Genomic DNA, 5,857 nt, shown 5'->3' with positions numbered 1-5,857 from the left:
ACTGTGAACAAAGTGATGTTGTTTTATAAACCTTTTATGAGGGTGGGGAGGGAGGGTAAGGAGAAGGAAAAAGAGGGGAAGGGGAGAGAGAGAGAGAGAGAGAGAGAGGGAGAATGAGAGAGTCTGAAAGGTAAGGGAAAAGTGAGAGCGAAAGTGAAAAGGCAGAGGCAGAAAAGAGAGGCATATTTAAATACTAAACTAACTTTGAGTAGGCTCAAGTGAAATTTGAACTCACGACCCCTGGTTTACAACACCAGTGCTCTAACCCCGAAGCTATGGAGCCACCTACTGTAAGAAAGACAGGAGAAGGAGCAGGAAAGAGAGGGGAAGGGGGACAGTGAGGCAGAGAGAGGGGAAGGGGAGTGTGAGGGTGGAAGGAGTGAGAGAGAGGGGAAGGGGAGAGAGAGGTGGAGGAACGGGAAAGAATGGTGAAGGAGTGAGAGAGAGAGATAAGGGTAGATTAGGAGAAAGAGAGAGGGGCAGGGGAGAGAGAGAGGGACCGGGAAAGAGAGGTTAAGGGAAGAAAGGGGGAAGGAGTGAGAAAGAGTTAAGAAGAGGAGGGAGCAGAAGGGGAGTGAGACAGGGGGAGGGGAGAGCAGTGAATGGGAAGGGAAGAAAGGGAAAGGAGTGTGAGAGGGGGAAGGGGAGATAGGGAGGTGGGGAGAATGTAGAATGTAGAAGGGGGGAGAGAGAAGGGTAGGAGTAGGAAAGAGGGAAGGGGGAAAGAGAGGGGGGAAGGGGAGAGAGATGGGGAGCGGAAAGAGAGGGGAAGGGGAGAGAGAGGGAGAAGAGAAGAATCTGAAAGGAAAGGGAGAAGAGAGAGAGAGGAGGGAGGGAATAGAGAGTGAGAGAGAGGAGGGGAAGGGGAGAGAAAGGGAGGAAGGGGAAAGTGATGTTAAGGGGAGAGAGGGGGAAGGAGTGAGAGAGAGAGAGATAGAGAGAGAGAGGGGAAGGGCAGAGAGGGGGAGAACCTGAAAGAAAAGGGAAAAGAGTGGGAGAAATGTACTTAAATACTAAATTAGGCACCAGTGCGATTTAAACTCACGACCCCTGATTTACTAGAGCAATGCTCTAACCCCTGAGCTATGGAGTCACCTGCGTTGGGAAAGATAGGGGAAGACGCAGAAAAGAAAGGGGAAGGTAAAAGAGAGAGTGGAATGAGTGTGAGAGAGGAGAAGGAGAAAGAGAAGGATTGGAAGGGGAGAGAGAAGGGGGAAGAGGAGAGAGGGAAAAGGGGAGAGAGGAGGGAATGGGCCATAGGGGGAGGGGAGAGTCTGATGGGAAAGGGGAGAGCGAGAGCGAGGGAAGGAGAGAAAGGGAGGTGGGAGGGGGCGAGAAGAGTGGAGACAGGGGAGGGGAGGGAGAGAGGGGGGGAAGAACATGAAAAGGGAGAGCGGAAGGAGTGAGTGACAGTGGAAGGGGAGAGAGAGAGGGGGAAGGGAAGATAGAGGGGGAAGGGGAGAGAAAGGGAGAAGGGAAGAGGGGAGAGGGGGAAAGGGGAGAGATACCGAGAGAAGGGGAGAGGGTGGAGGGTGAAGGGGAAAAGGGAGAGGAGAGAGAGTGAGCGGGAGGAAGGGAGAGAGAGGGGGAAGGGGAGAGAGAAAGGGGAGGAGAGAGAGAGAGAGAGAGGAGGAAATGGACAAAGGAGAGAGAGGGGAATGTTTGAGAGAGAGGAAGATGTGGGAGGGAGGGGGAAGGGGAAGGGAAAAGAGACAGAACGTGTCGTGATAGGGAAAGTTGGAGAAGAGAAAAGGACGGGAAAGGAGAACCTTTTGTTCCAGGGTCAGTCTCGGAGCTGTTTAATATTTATAATTAAAGCCCTTGTTAATTGACGATGAACTAAAACACTGAGCTAATTTTGAGTAGACCCAAGTGAGATTCGAACTCACGACCCCTGGTTTAACTAGACCAGTGCTCTAACCCCTGAGTGATGGAGCCACCTGCTCTGGGACGACCAGGGGAAGGAGCAGGAAAGAGAGGGGAATGGAAAAGAGCGAGTGGAAGGAGTGAGAGAGGGGGAAGAGTAAAGAGAGAGGGGAAGGGGAGCGAATGGGGAAGGAGTGAGAGAGAGGGAGAAGGGAAGAGAGTGGGAAAGGAGATAGAGAGAGGGAAAAGGGGAGACAGGGAGGAAGAGAGAGGGGAAGGGGAGAGACAGAGGGGGAGAGGAAAGAGGGGGAAGGGGAGAGAGTGTGTGGAGGGAGAGAGTGGATGGAGTGAGAGAGGGAAGGGGAGAGAGGGGGAAGGAGTGTGGAGTGAATGAAAGTAGAGAGGGAAGTGGAGCGCAAGAGAGGGGGGAGGGAGGGAGGGGGAAGGAGAAAGTGGGGAGAGGGGAATGAAAGAGAGACGGGAAAGCGAGATAGTGGGAAAGGGAGAGAGGGGTAAAAAGATGTAGAACGGGAGAGAGAGAGTGCTACAGAGGGGAGCTTGTTGTTCCAGGGTCAGTCTCGGAGTTGTTTAATATCCTTGTTAACTGATGGCGAATTTAAATACAGAATTAACTTTGTGTACGCCGCATTGATATTTGATCTTATAACCGCTGGTTTACCAAACCACTGCTTTAACCCCTGCGATATGGAGCCAGCTGCTGTAGAAATGACAGGGGATGAGCAGGAAAGAGAGGGGAAGGGAAAAGAGAGAGTGGAAGGGGTGAGAGAGAGAGGGAAGGGGAGAGAGAGGGAGAGAAACGGAAGAGAGTGGTTAAGGAGTGAAGGGAGAGGGAAGGGTAGATGAGGAGAAAGAGAGAGGGGAGAGAGAGAGGGATGGGGAAAGAGAGGTTAAGGGAAGAGAGGGGGAAGAAGTGAGAAAGAGGAGAGAGCAGAAGGGGAGTGAGACAGGGGGAGTGGAGAGAAGTGAAGGGGAAGGGAAGAGAGGGGAAGGAGTGAGAGAGAGGGGGAGGGGTGACAGGGAGGGGAAGGGGAGGGAGGGAGGTGGGGAGGGGAGACAGGGAGAGAGAGAGTAGGAAAGAGGGAAGAGAGAGGGGAAGGGGAAAGGGAGAGAGATGGGGACGGGAAAGAGAGGGGAAGGAGTGAGAGAGGGAGAAGGGAAGAATCTGAAAGGAAAGGGAAAAGAGAGTGAGAGGAGGTAGGGAAGAGAGTGGGGAAGTAGTGAGAGAGAGGAGGGAGAACCTGAAAGGAAAGGGAAAAGTGGGAGGAATGAGACGCAGGTAATTAAATACCAAATTACACCCCAGTGAGATTTGAACTCATGACCGCCTGGTTTACTAGAACAATGCTCTAACCCCTGAGCTCTGGAGCCACATGCTGCGGGAAAGACAGGGGAAGGAGCAGGAAAGAGAGGGGAAGGGAAAAGAGAGAGTGGAAGGAGTGAGAGAGGGGGGGGGGGAGGGGAAAGAGAGGGAGGGGAAGGGGAGAGAGGGGGGGAAGCGGAGAGAGAGAGAGAGAGGGGAAGGGAGACAGCGAAGAAGAGAGGAAGAGAGGGAGCTGGGGAAAGAGAGGCAGGGGATGCAGAGAGAGAGAGAGTGTATGGAATGGTGGGGAGACAGAAGGAAAGGAGTGGGAGAGAAGGGAGGAAGGGGAGAGAGAGGGGGAAGGGGAGAGCATGAGGGGAGGGAGGGGGAAGGCGGGGAGAGGTGAATGAGTGACAGGCGGGGAGAGTGAGAGAGGGAAGGTGAGAGAGAGGGAGCCGGATCGAGAGAGGGGAAGGGGAGTATGAGGGGAAGGGAGAGAGAGGGGGAAGAATAGAGAGTGAGGGGAGAGAGGGGGAATTAGAAAGAGGGTATGGTGAGGGAGGGGGAAAGGGGGGAGAGGGGAATGAGTGAGAGACGGGGAAAGCGAGATAGTGGGAAACGGAGAGGGGGGTTAAAAGATGCAGAATGGGTCGTGATGGGGAAGGGAGAGAAAGATTTGGAAGGCGAGAGAGATTGTAAGAGAGACGAGATGAGAGGGGGAAGGGTGTGAGGGGAGCCTGTTGTTCCAGGGTCGGTCTCGGAGCTGTTTAATATTTATAATTAAAGCTCTTGTTAATTGACGGTGAATTTAAATACGAAGTCTAATTTTGAGCAGGCCCCAGTGAGATTTAAACTCACGACCCCTGGTTTACAAGACCAGTGCTCTAACGCCTGAGCTATGGAGCCACCTGCTGTAAGGAAGACAGGGGAAGGAGCAGGAAAGAGAGTGGAAGGGAGACAGGGAGGCAGAGAGAGGAGAAGGGGAGAGCAAGAGTGGAAGGAGTGAAAGAGGGGAAGGGGAGAGAGAGGGGGAGGAACGGGAGAGAGTGCTGAAGGAGTGAGAGAGAGAGGGAAGGGGAGACGGAGGGGAAGGGGAGAGAGAGAGGTGGGGAAAATGTAGAAGGTGGGGAGAGAGAAGGGAAGGAGTAGGAAAGAGGGAAGAGAAAGGGGAAGGGGAAAGAGAGGGAGGGGAGGGGCGAGAGATGGGGAAGGGAGAGAGAGGGAGAAGGGAGGAATCTGAAAGGAAAGGGAAAGGAGAGTGAGAGGAGGGAGAGAGAGGAAGGGGAAAGAGATGTGAAGGGGAGAGAGGGGGAAGGGGTGAGAGAGAGGGGGAGGGCAGAGAGAGGGGGAGAACCTGAAAGTAAAGGGAAAAAGAGAGACAGGAGGTGGGTATTTAAATACTAAGTTAGGCCTTAGTGCGATTTGAACTCACGATCTCTGGTTTACTCGACCAGTGCTCGAACCCCTGAGCTATGGAACCACCTGCTCTGGAAAAATAGGGGAAAGAGCAGGAAAGAGCAGGAAAGAGAGGGGAAGGGAAAAGAGAGAGTGGAAGGAGTGAGAGAGAGGGGGAGGAGAAAGAAAGAAAGAGAGGGAGGGGAAGGAGGAGAGAGAGAGGGGAAGAGGAGAGAGTGGGCAGAGAGTGGATAGGGGGGAGAGTGGGTTGAGAGGGAGAAGGGGAGAGAGAGGGGAAGGGGAGAGAGTGGGGAAAGGGAGAGAGAGGGGAAGGGGAGAGAGAGGGGAATGAGTGATGAACAGAGACGAGGAAAGCGAGAGAGCAGGAACGAGTAAAAAGAGGCAGAATGTTTAGTGATGGGGAAAGCAGGAAGAGAGGGAAAGGAGAGGGAGACAAGAATAGGGAAACCTTTTCTTCTAGGGTCGGTCTTGGAGCTGTTTATTATTTATAATCAAAGCCCTTGTTAATTGACAGTGAATTTAAATACTGAGTAAATTTTAAGGAGGCCCCCCTGAAAGCTGAAGACACAACCCCAGGTTTACTAAACCAGTGCTCTAACCCCTGAGCTACAGAGTCACCTACTTTGGGGAAGACAGGGGAAGGAGCAGGAAAGAGAGGGGAAGGGAAACGAGAGAGTGCAAGGGGAGAGAGAGGGGGAAGGGGAGACAGGGAGGAAGAGAGAGGGGAAGGGGAGAGACAGAGGGGTATAGGAAAGAGGGGGGAAGGGGAGAGAGTGTGTGGAAGGGAGGGAGAGAGTGGATGGAGTGAGAGAGGGAAGAGGAGAGAGGGGGGAAGAGTGGTTAGCGGACAGAGGGGTTGGGGAGAGAAGTAAGATAGACGAGGAAGGAGAGAGAGGGGAAGGAGTGGGGAGAGAATGAAAGTAAGAGGGAAGGGGAGAGCAAGAGAGTGGAAGGGAAGAGAGAGGGGGAAGGAGAGATGGTGAGGCAAGGGAAGGGGAAGAGGCAGACGGGAATGAGTGAGAGACGGGGAAAGCGAGATAGCGGGAAAGTGAGAGAGAGGTAAAAAGATGTAAAACGGGTCGTGATGGGGAAGGGAGAGAGAGATTTGGAAGTGTTGAGAGAGTATAAGAGAGACGAGAAGAAGAGAGGGGGAAGGATGTGAGGGGAGCCTGTAGTTCCAATGTCGGTCTCGGAGCTGTTTAATATTTATAATTAAAGCCCTTGTTAACGGATAGTGAAATTAAATACTGAGCT

The 5,857-nt window shown here is 53.1% G+C and overlaps 1 non-coding gene across 1 annotated transcript; it reads right to left on the bottom strand.

Annotated features, from left to right (window-relative positions):
• Positions 1-4,020: 4,020 nt before the first annotated feature.
• Positions 4,021-4,093, bottom strand: trnat-ugu (transfer RNA threonine (anticodon UGU)). Its single transcript has one exon. It is a non-coding gene; the product is annotated as a tRNA-Thr (tRNA).
• Positions 4,094-5,857: the final 1,764 nt, after the last annotated feature.

The sequence above is a fragment of the Pristiophorus japonicus genome, unplaced genomic scaffold, assembly GCF_044704955.1.
Source record: "Pristiophorus japonicus isolate sPriJap1 unplaced genomic scaffold, sPriJap1.hap1 HAP1_SCAFFOLD_1268, whole genome shotgun sequence".
NCBI classification, from domain to species: domain Eukaryota; kingdom Metazoa; phylum Chordata; class Chondrichthyes; family Pristiophoridae; genus Pristiophorus; species Pristiophorus japonicus.
This window is presented reverse-complemented; position numbering and strand designations above follow the sequence as displayed.